General features: G+C 42.6%; 1 protein-coding gene across 1 annotated transcript in view; it reads right to left on the bottom strand.

The window, feature by feature from the left end:
* CLOCK (clock circadian regulator) overlaps positions 1-9,041 on the bottom strand; it is a 113,724-nt gene extending 104,683 nt beyond the window's left edge. Inside the window, exon 1 of the mRNA XM_030818921.1 lies at positions 8,933-9,041. The gene's annotated coding sequence lies outside the window, so the exon portion shown is untranslated. The remainder of the gene's footprint in view (positions 1-8,932) is intronic.
* Between the last annotated feature and the right edge of the window lie 3,042 nt (positions 9,042-12,083).

The raw sequence follows: 12,083 nt of genomic DNA, 5'->3' as shown, positions 1-12,083 counted from the left end.
GGAAGTTTATAGCATGCTTACATTAGAAAAGAAAAAAGGTCACAAATCAATGACCTCAGCTTCTATCTTAAGAAACCAGAAAAAGAAAACAAATTAAACCCAAAAGTAAGCTGAGGAAAGGAAATAAAGACCAGGGCAGAAATAAGAAAACTACAGGCAGTCAATTAAACTAAAAGTTAACTTTTCAAGATCCTCAATAAACTTAATAAACTTCTAGCCAGACTAATCAGGGAGAAGGGGAGCAGAGACAAATTACTAGTATTGGGAATGATACTAAATTTCTACAGGTTATACAGATATTAGACTCATTACACTTTCTACAGATATTAAAAGAACAATAATAGAGTATTATAAGCAACTTTTTGCCAATGAATGCAACAAGTTAAATGAAATGGATAAGTTCCTTGGAAAACTTAGCAGGTATGTGAAGAGACAGAACAATACAACCATATGACCCAATAACCAACAGTAAAACAAACAAGATAAACAGACTAATAGATGATGCCGATATTGGAAAAGACAAGCATTTAAATAACTATAATTAGTATGTTCAAGAGAACTGGAGTCTATTACAAGTCTATAAAACAAGATCAAAGGAATACTCTAAAACTCAAAACCACAATGTAAAATTAAGAACATAAAAGATTAGTTTTGACAAAAAGAGAAGACAGTTTTGGCATACTGGAAGGCAGGTCAATGGAAAATATCCAAACAGAGAAAAAAATTTTTTTCAACATGTGGAACATGATAATTAAGTTTAATATATATGTAATTAGGATCTAAAAAGAAAAAAGGGGCAGAATATATGAGGTGGTGATAACAGAACTTTCCAAAACTAAAAGGCATCCAGCCAGATTCGAAAAACTCTATAAACAGAAAGCGACAAAGAAAACCACATCTGAACACATCATAGTCAAAGTGCTTTAAAAGTAAGACAGAGAGTCTTAAAAGCAGCCAAAGAAAAATAAAAGACACATTATCCTCAGCAAGAATATAGCTAATATATTGCCTTCAATAAAACTGGTAGCTGACTTCAATAAAAAGAAATGAAGACAGAAAGCAACCAAACATTCTTAATGTGTTGAAAGAAAGTAACTACCAACTTAGAACTTTATGGCCAGTGAAAACACACTTCAGGCCAGACACAGTGGCTCAAGACTGTAATCCTAGCACTTTGGGAGGCCAAGGTGGGCAGATCACTTGAGGCCATGAGTTTGGAGACCCGCATGGCCAACATGGCAAAATCCTATCTCTACTAAAAATACAAAAAATTTAGCTGGATACGGTAGCACATGCCTGTAATCCCAGCTACTCAGGAGGCTGTGGCATGAGAATCATTTGAACCCAGGAGGCAGAAGCTGCAGTGAGCTCAGATCACACCACTGCACTCCAGCCTAGGCAACAGAACAAGACCGTCTCAAAAAAAAAAAAACAAAAACAAAACCAAAAACCACTTCACAAAAGCTGAAACTGCTGTGCATGGTGGCTCACACCTATACTCAGCACTTTGGGAGGCCAAGGTCAGGGGATCTCTTAAGCCCAGGAGTTCAAGAACAGCCGGGGCAACATGACAAGACCCTGCCTGTACAAAAAATTTAAAAATTAGCTGGGCATGGTGGCATGTGCCTGTGGTTCCAGCTACTGAGGAGGCTGAGGTGAAGGATTGCCTGAGCCCAAAAGGTTGAGGCTACAGTGAGCCATGTTCGTACCACTACACTCCAGCCTGGGTGCCAGTGAGACCTTGTCTCAAAAAAAAAAAAAAAAAAAAAAAAAAAAAAAAAAAAAAGGGTGAAATTGAGATATTTTCAGAGAAACAAAAATAGAAAAAATCACTGATAGTAGGTAGGCCAGTATCAAAATGCATGATATAGGGAAGTGACAGTATTATTATTCTAAAAATTGAAAACAACTTCAATGTCCAACAGAATATTGATAAGTAAATTACTACAGAGATGAGAATGTTACATACCTACTAAAAATAATCACAGAGCAGAAAAATACTGACATGAAAATATGTTGATGATTCACTGTTAACTGAACAGCTTGCACTACAGTGGACTACATTATGAGCCCATAACATCATGTAAGTATACATATACTTATGTAATGGCTCAACAAAATGCAGGAAGCAGATAGCTAATCAAGAAGATTAACAACAGCACTCACTCTTGGTGGTATGACCTCCAATGATATTGTTTTAATTTTTTTTTTTTTTTTTTGAGATTGAGTCTTCATCTGTCGCACAGGCTGGAGTGCAACGGTGTGATCTCTGCTCACTGCAACCTCTGCCTCCTGGGTTCAAGCGGTTCTCCTGCCTTAGCCTCCCAAGTAGCTGGGATTACAGGCACCCGCCACCATGCCCCACTAATTTTTGTATTTTTAGTAGAGACAGGATTTCACCATGTTGGCCAGGCTGGTCTCGAACTCCTGACCTCAAGTGATCCACCCACCTCGGCCTCCCAAAGTGCTGGGATTACAGGTGTGAGCCACTGTGCCCGACCTAAAATGTAATCTATGCTTTCTTAGTGTTTCCCAAGTTTTCTACATTAGGGATGTGCTATTTTTTAATTGGGGGTAAGAGACAAGGGGAGAGGAGGGGAGGGGGGAAGGGAGAAAGGCAACTCTTTACATTAAACCATATTTTAATACAAATGATAAGTTCTTAGCTAGGCATATGGTCTAACCTTTATTGGTATATCCCCCACGTGTGCTTTTTAATTTTTTTTTAATACCAAAACCTGCCAACATGAATCAACCTGTACTTTCATTTTCCACTATTTGGACCTTGAGAGCTTGCTCGAAGGTTCTAGCAGGGGAGCGCAGCTACTCGTACACCCTTGACCCAAGACCAGTCCTCCTCTATTTGGGATGGTCGTCCTCTTCGACCGACAGAGCACGCAGCTTCAGCTTCGGGAGGGACGCACATTGAGCGGTGAGGGAGGAAGGGGACACCTGCCAAGCCAGCCAGATGAGCTGAATCAACCCTGGGGATCAATGGGGTAAAAACGGGGTAACAGCCAGATAGCCCTCACATTCAGTTTTCCACTATTTGGGATGAGAATTAAAAATGTTAGGTACCTGAATGTGACCTCTTTGAAAAAGAAACTTAATATACGTCATTATTAATGTAAAAAATGAAAATGTTTCTGAAAAATGAAAAGCAAATTATATCCGAAACAGCATACTTTAAAAGACAAAGTAATTCATAAAATTTCATTTTTCACAGGTGATTTCTGTAGACTTCTAAGACTTAAAATTAACAGAATTACACCTCTGTGAAATATCCAACTAAAGTAATAACTCACAGTTGAGGCTCTAAGTTTAAATAATTTAACATTTGAATAATCAAAAAAATGGAAAAAAACAGAAATCTCTTTATCCACCTATTTCACAGAAGTTACACCTAACAGGGCTTTTAACAAACGGTTGTAAAGCAACCTGTAAATATAAATGCCATTATGTAATTATAGTCAATTAGTAACAATTACATTGCTCTGACACTTGAGTGTTCTATAAATAATTCATACGACTCCATCTAGAATTTTTGATTCAGAAAAGGAGAAAATGCAACAGCCATTGGTGTAATGCCTACAAGGAACTTAAAAAATATTTTACTTTATGCATCTGTAAAAAACTATACGGAAACAAATAAACATCAAAAGGTTTAGCTACAGTGCAGAACTTTGACTTTCCCCCACAATGTTGTTTTATTAAAATAGTCACAGTAAATAAATGCTTTATTTGACACAGCACTAGAAGTAAAAATGTGGGGAAGAGGTGACATAAAATATGTGCTTCAAGATTGAGATAAGAGGAAATAATTTTCTTTTAATATTAACACTGGCTGACATATTTGATGGTAGACAACAGTTAACTGACAGGATTTAATTTCCTAATTTTTCTAGCAATCCTGAAATGATTAAAGAGGCTGTATTATAATTATCAAATAAAACATCAAATGGTTCTTTCCAGTGGGAAAGCTTAAAAAAAAAACTACTGAAACAGCTATCAGTCTCACAGATGCCTGCTAAAAGAGCGTAACAACTCCTTACATTATCAAGAGCTAAGATCTGAGCTAAGTTTCCTTTCTTAACTAATTTAAAGGTTGAGATACATATTCTCCCTCAAAACCCCATGCCTCTCCCCCAACCAAAAAAAAAAAAAAAAAAAAAAACAGAAATTTTCTTATAAAATCTGTCATTTTCTACCTTGTGTTATAATGTCTATGCTTTTCAGTTGGGCACGGTGGCTCACACCTGTAATCCCAGCACTTTGGGAGGCCGAGGTGGGCGGATCACCTGAGGTCAGCAATTTGAGACCAGTCCGCCAACATGGAGAAACACTGTGCCTACTAAAAATACAAAGATTAGCCGGGTGTGGTGGCAGATACCCGTAATCCCAGCTACTCTTGGGGGGCTGAGGCAGGAGAATCACTTTAACCAAGGAGGCGGAGGTTGCAGTGAGCTGAGATCACGCCACTGCACTCCAGCCCGGGTGACAGAGCGAGACTCTGTCTCAAACAATAATAATAATAATAATAATAATGTCTACACTGTTTTAACCATACTAGATTTCAAAACCACTGAAGGCAGGGTCAATTATACTGCATCTTTCTAGGTATCTCCCATAGTAAATAGTCTTGATCAATACTCTGAACTTTTTGCAAACTCTATCAGCTAAAAAGAATTAAGCTTTGGTAATTCTTTGTAACCTGGTTTAAAACAAACCCTCTGGAACTATTAGAGAACCAGAGGGATGGATGGAGGAGAGGGTAGTGCATATTAGTTGTTTGTTGTCAGTTAAGCAAAAGCCAGACCAAAGAGCCTCTTCTCTCCTTTTCCCTTCAAAAGCTAAATTTTATCCAAGTCAGTATCAGTGTCCCTTAGTTAAGGACAGTCTGCTTAGGTTCACTTCAGAGGAGCTCAAGAGGCTGCTGTAATCTACGAGGCTTTCATAGGAGTCTGCAAGCAAGTACAGAAGGAAAAAAAATCAAAGTTTAACCCATACGCTATCGATCAAGTCAAAAGCCAAAGAAAACTCTAAAACTTGGACTCTACAGAGTCCTATAAAATTCATGGAATCCAAGCACTTTTTGGGTTTTGTTTAAAACAGGGTGTCACTCTGTCACCAAGGCTGAACTCCTGAGTTCAAGTGATCCTTCCACCTCAGCCTCCCAATTAGCTGGAACTACGGCACGCACCACCCCATCTGGCTAATTTTTTTAAAAAAAATTTTGTAGCAAAGAGGTCTCACTATGTTGCCCAGGCTGGTCCTGAACTCCTGAGCTCAAGCCGTTCTCCCACCTCGGCCGCTCGAAGTTTACAGTGAATTAAATCTATACCAGATAAAACTCACATCAGTATGACCTCCCTTCAAACTCTGCAAATGCCTCCATAACAATTGGCCCCTCACTAGTGAAAAGATGCGTATGACCTATGGTCTGTATCACATGTTAAGCTTTCTGACAGGCTCCAAGTCATGTCCCTGTCCTGTAGGTAATAACAGCCCATACTAGAGGCAAAATGGCAAAGCAGATGATCATTCAAGATGATTCCGTTTTCAAGGCTGAAAAGGACATATTTGCAAATGCACAGAAAAAGATCTAGAAGATCATACAGTGGTGTTAATAGTGTTACCCTTCAGTCAAAGGTGTAAGAGTAGCTGTGCTCCCCAGATTCCTCTGGGGAGGAATGTGAGCTAGAAGTGGATGTAAAGGGGTTGTCACTTATTATATATACACTGTATTGTTTTAACTTTTTATGACCATCAATTTACTTCTGTACTTTTAAAAATAAGAGTCCCAGCTACTTGGGAGGCTGAGGCAGGAGAATATCTTGAAACTGGGAGGCGGAGGTTGCAATGAGCCAAGATCGTGCCACTGCACTCCGGCCTGGTGACAGAGCAAGACTCCGTCTCCAAAAAAAAAAAAAAAAAAAAAAAAAAAATTGAAATGTAATTCCATTTTTTAAAAAGATTGAATGGACCCACATGGAATTCAAATGAAAAATAGCGACACTTTGCATAAGTCTATTAGAAAAACCTACATATCAAACAGAAATAATACAAGTATCCTATCCTACAAAATAAAAAGGAATACTGGTAATATTACAAAAATGCCCACAGCAACTGCAATCCATTACTCACTATTCACTACTTTGATTACACAATATTAGTCACCAGGGGGAGTTTGAGGGTCCCCTCCCAAAATTATATCTCATCTAACAGCTGCCTGTGCAGTCTTAACCTCATTAAACAGGTTTTCAACAATCCACAGTACTAAAAAAATGTTCATTTTGTACACTCTTTTTTCATGAGAAACAACCAGACACACACACACACACACACACACACAGCCCAACTTACATTTCACTGGGGTTCATGTTTGATTTCCTCAAAAGAAAGAAAAGTTTCCCAACCTGAAAAGCAAACTAACCTGGACAATCAAGTTTACTAGCACTTTAAGGGAATGTTCACATCCTCCTCACGTTTGTCATGAAACTCTAGGGTTAAGTAAAATTTTACCCATCTGTGACTCCTGAAAAAAAGAGGAGGGGGAAACACAAACTACACTCTGAAAGCAGCATAATCCAGCCATAATGCCAAATGTAAACAGTCATTATATATTTTAGCAAGGCAAGATATAACTAAACATCTTTAAAAGATAAATGCCTGTGACCTCTGCAATCTTAAAAATTAAAGTGTAAATAGACATAAAATGTATCCCAAACTTCCTTTTTAGTTGATTTTCCTAAAAAATATGAAAAGCAATCATATTGAAAATGACTCAAATCACCATAAATTAGGCAACAAAAATCACACAAATTATTTGGGGAGGAGGATTTTTGTTTAATCCAGTTTATGAGTCCACAATATACACAAAAATGTGAAAACATGAAGACATACACATAATACATCTCATTTCCCACCATTCGCTCAGACTGTTTCTCCCTCTCCTCTATTGTTACTAGTTTTCTAAATCCTCCCATAATTTCTTTATATAAAGAGCAAACATAAATTTGTATTATTACACCTCGCCCTTAAGATGTAACACACTATTCACAAAGTACTACTACACCTTGCTTTTTTCACTTCATAATTTTTGCGATCTTTCCATGTTAGTACGTAGAAAGCTTCCTTATTTTTTCATAACTGATTATGCCCAGCTTTAGAACATTTTCAGTCTGCTTTCTTCAGGCTAACTTTTTTTTTTTTAACTTCTTTTTTTATTATTATACTTTAAGTTCTAGGGTACATGTGCACGAAGTGCAGGTTTGTCACATATGTATACATGTGCCATGTTGGTGTGCTGCACCCATTAACTCGTCGTTCACATTAGGTATTTCTCCTAATGCTACAGGCTAACCTTTCAAGACATTCTGTTCAGCCAACCACTTAACACTAGAATTAATTTCCTTCCCCCAAGATTTGAAAACCAATCAGATTTGAGGTGTCCCAAGGGATAAGTTTCAGAGAAAGCAACTCATTATCTAAATTACATCCTTTTAAGAATGTTTATTTTCAAACAGGTAGAGGGGAATATTGCACAATTTTCTCCTCTAATCGCTTAAAGCTACAAATCAGAACGCAATCTTCAAAGTGAAATTACCTTTGATTTGGGGGGATCAGCGTTATAGTCAAACCAACGACTGTAAAAGTTTACTTCTTGTGCTTTTCTTCCACTGTAAAAATTTTTTTATTTTTTAAAGAAGGCTAGAAAGCCTTAAAGTCTAATAGCATGGCATTCTAACAGCAGGAAACCACAACCTGATTTGATCTTTCATCTGCCAGGTCAGAGACTGAGGCTTTTATCTTGCAGAATTAGGCTCACCTACCACCAAGAGGACCTCTACAAAGGTGCACTTTCAAAGAATATAAACTCTGCGGCGCTGCGTGTAGGAAATTACACTCCAGGGGCCAGAGCGCCAGAGCCAACTCCTGAAAACTCAGCTTCACTGGCGGAAAGAAATCTACAAACGCCAGCGGCGGTGACGGGGAACGGGAAGCGCGGGTGGAGGGAAGAAGAGAAACCGAGCGCCTCGCCGCCAACCCTCGAACCCGCGCGCGGTCGCTGGAGTCAGACGCTAAGAGCCGCGCGCTGCCCAGGGACGGAACCCCGGAACCACGACCACTAACGGAACCAGCCCGCGGCCAGCAACGGCGGCCGTTCGGACTGTGGACCGCGACACGCGGGCCGGGCGCCGGGAGGGCGGGGGTTCCCCGGAGGAGCTGGCCGCCCCGGCGCCCCATTGGGCGCTGCTCCAAACGTGCCCGAGTGGTGACAGGAATAAAGTGGGTCACAAGGCCTAGCGGGTCCCCAGCGAAAGCTCTCTCGGCACCCAGTCCCCGGCTTTCCCCGCCTCCCAGCTGCTGGAATCGGCCGCAGCTCCTGGCGCCCTCAAGCCGCCCGGCCCCGCCGTGCACCCCACTCCCGCCCCTGCCCCGCAGGTAACCCCAGCTGTCCCAGAGGGCCTCTCAGGCAGGGCGGGCCTCGGCCCGAAGTCCCGGGAAAAGACGCACTAGAACGAGACGCCAAACTTGGGCTTCAGCTCCCGCCTTCCCCACCCTTGGCCGCCGCCCCCCGGCCCCACACACGCCGCCCCCCGCTCCCTCCCCTTCCCCGCGCCCTCACCGTGTGGCTTGCAGCTGCTCCGGCTTCTTCCCTCCCCCACCCAGGTCTCCCGCTGCGATGACTCGGAACCACTACCCCGCCTGTGTTCAGGAGGCGCCGCGGCTCCCACCTCCAGCAGCACCTGGGGCTGAGTGGCGCCCCCCACCCACCCCCCAAAAAATTCGCCGCTCCTGTGGCCAGCTCCTCCTCCCCCTCCCTTCCCTTCCCTTCCCCTCCTCCACCAGCCCGGGAGCGCGCATGCGCCGCCGAGGAAGCCAACGGGCGCACGGCAGGCCCTGGGCCCACCGGGCGGGCGCCTCTCACCGGGAGCGCTCGCGGCGGCGGCCAGATTTCCTTCGCGCTCTCGCTCTCCGGGGTTTCCTTTTTTAAACCGGCAGCCGCAAGCCGAGTCCGTGATTGCGCCCCCTCCCGGCGCATGCGTCGTCAGCGAACCCGCGGGCTCCGACGGCCGGCGGAGGCTCTGCGCTCGCCCCTCCCCTCACTCTCCCTTTCCCCGGCGCGGCTCGGTGCGCATGCGACTTGCCCCGTTAGGCAGCACGGAGCCGCGCCAGGGGATCCCGGACGCCCGAAGAGACTCCCGCTCCCCTTGGGCCGAAACCTGGCTCTGCAGGCGCACCGTTCCCTGCCCCGGCCGGGAAGGACGCCGGTTACTAGAAAGCCGGGGAGGCGGGGCCTGGTCGGGTAGAGGGCGCGGCCGGCCGGCAGAGCGCTAGCCTTAGGTCCTGGAGGCTCTTTGGCTTTCCCCCCGTATGCCGGGGGCGAGGAGGAGGAGGGAGAGCTTCCTGCCGGATGAGGGATCCGGAGGCCAGAAAGGGAACCCGCTCTCCCTTCCAAAGCAAAACACTGCCGACGCCAGGTTAGATTTTTCGGGTGTTGGCAGGAGACTTTTTCCCCCAGTGACATCACTCGCGTTTCCTCTCCTGGTGCTGGGAGAGAAGAGTTGCAAAGGCGCCTGGACCGCCAGTAACATCCTCTCCCATCTCCTGAAGGATCGCGGCTTGGGTTGCTTCTTCTTGGTGGGTGGGCCTGGGGAAGACAGGGCATGCGCCCTCGGCCGGAGGAGGGAAGCGAAAGGAGGTCGGGATTTATTTGCTCATTTGGAGATTTTCCCCTGGCCTTTTATTAAAAACCAAGTGACAGTATAATGGAAGATGCGGAATGAAGCATCAGAAATAAACCAGGACTCTAATTTGCATGGATTTCCTCGTTGGAACAACGTGTGACTACTAATCTTCAGGAAATTACTTCCCTTGATGCGTTAAGGCACATTTGGTCCACATGAGAAAGCACATTTCAGTGCTTCTACTGGAAAAGAGATCTTTACAGTCTTAATTCCTAGTAATTCCTATGTTTTAATGAATACCCTTTGGATTTGAAATAAAAGCCATCTTCTTGTTTCAAAAAATGCACTTTTCTGGCCATAAAATCCTCGCTTTAAAGTAACACTCACCTCAGTAAACATTTTCAATTCTTGCTGTATGCTCTGGGCAAAAGAACATCAAACTGAAGCACTTATTCAGATCCTTGATCCTTCACCTAAAGATTTTTCTTTCAGGAGTGGGAAAACATGATTTGTTAATTTACCCCATCATGTAGCAGAAGATATTTTGGTCGACATTTTTGCCTGTTCAGCATTCATTCCCTACTCTGATAATTTCCTTTGAAGAACTATCATTTATCCATTCTCAGTCCATATGGTCTGAACAGGACACAAGGGGAAGGCATATTTGAGTTTAATCCTCGGTTGCAAACTACTGTTCCTAAGAAGGGTGTTATCTCTTTACCAGTGGGTTTAAATCTTGGAGAATGGAGACCTGGAGCCATCTTTCCACACGGGAATTCTAAGAAAGAAGGCAACATGGAAAAAAAGCAGATTTGAAGACAGAGGTTTGGCCTGAAGACATGTTTGAGGCCCAGAAACAAATGTGGATTAAATTCCTCTGGAAATTTCGTTAAACCAGTCAGTAAATTCTTGCATCTGTTTTATTGCTTAAACCAGTGAGAGGTTTTCTTTCACATGCAATCAAGAGTCCCGACTGACAAGAGGTAGGTAGCAAGACAGGAGGCAAAGTTAATAATACTGATAAGGTAGGTTGCAGCCAGACAAGAGAGGGTTTGAATGCTTTCTCTAGGATGGATTTTTGAATTTTATTCTAGAGACACTGATCCCTCCTTATATTCCCCGTCATCTAGAACATATTATCTTCAAAACACCTTTGCCCTTTTTAATGATTTCATTGTCCTCTCAGTCACCAAGATCAAACCATGTCCATCTTTGACTCCTCCCTCTTTCACTGCATTTAATTATTTACCAAGACCTGTTGATAATCCCCCGTTTTTCTGCTCAGTCCTCTCTCACTGCTTGAACATTTCCCACGGTTCAGTTCACAGCTTCTCATTTTTCCGACATTCTCTCCAAGAAAAAAAATATATACTGGATATGTCTTTTTTTTTTTTTTTTTGAGACAGAGTCTTGCTCTGTTGCCCAGCTGGAGTACAGTGGCATGATCTCAGCTCACTGCAACCTCTGTCTCCCGGGTTCAAGCAATTCTTCTGCCTCAGCCTTCCAAGTAGCTGTGATTACAGACTGCCACCACCACACCAGCTAATTTTTGTATTTTTAGTAGAGATGGGGTTCCACCATGTTGGCCAGGCTGGTCTTGAACTCCTGGCCTCAAGTGATCCACCCACCTCAGCCACCCAAAGTGCTGGGATTACAGGCGCGAGCCACTGTACCCAGCCTGTGTTGGATATTTCCAATAGCTTTTCCAACTTCCAGATCCCACATTTCCATAAAACAAAAATCCTGCCTCATAGTTTCACAGATCTTAAATTTATATTCCATAGCCTTAAACACAATTTCAGATATTCTGTTCACTCTTTCTTGTGAACCTTGCTGTCATTTAAACTGAGTATTTCCAACTCCTCTGTCAACTGATTTCCCCCACTTGGTAGGCAACGTATCATAGTGGTTAAGAGTACAAAATTAGGATCTTAACTGCCTGGATTTAAATCATAGCTTCACCATTAATATTCTGCATGACTTTAAGCAAGTTATTTCCTGTTCTTTAATTTCCTCATCTGTAAAATGGGATAATTACAATCCTATCTCATAGCGTAACTGAGACAGTGTGTGTATCTGTATGTGTGTCTGTGTGTGTGTAATTTTATCTGGTACATAAGAAATCCCATAGAAATGTTGGCTATTCTTGTCAATGATGTTCCTTTTTGGGTAATTTTCATGTCTCTTTTTCTCTAATTCTTGCCCTAACTCCTGTGTCCCATCAGTCACAAAGTCATATCTATTCTTTCATAGTAACTCATCCATTCATTGACATTCCTAGTTTTACTATCATACTTTAAGGTGAATTGGAGAACAGGAAGCTTTAAGATATGCTTAATAGAGAATATAAGGTTAAGTTTTTTTTTAAAGCTTGCATTGTTTATTCAGTTA

Source organism: Nomascus leucogenys, chromosome 9 (assembly GCF_006542625.1).
Source record: "Nomascus leucogenys isolate Asia chromosome 9, Asia_NLE_v1, whole genome shotgun sequence".
In the NCBI taxonomy this organism is placed as follows: Eukaryota; Metazoa; Chordata; class Mammalia; order Primates; family Hylobatidae; genus Nomascus; species Nomascus leucogenys.
This window is presented reverse-complemented; position numbering and strand designations above follow the sequence as displayed.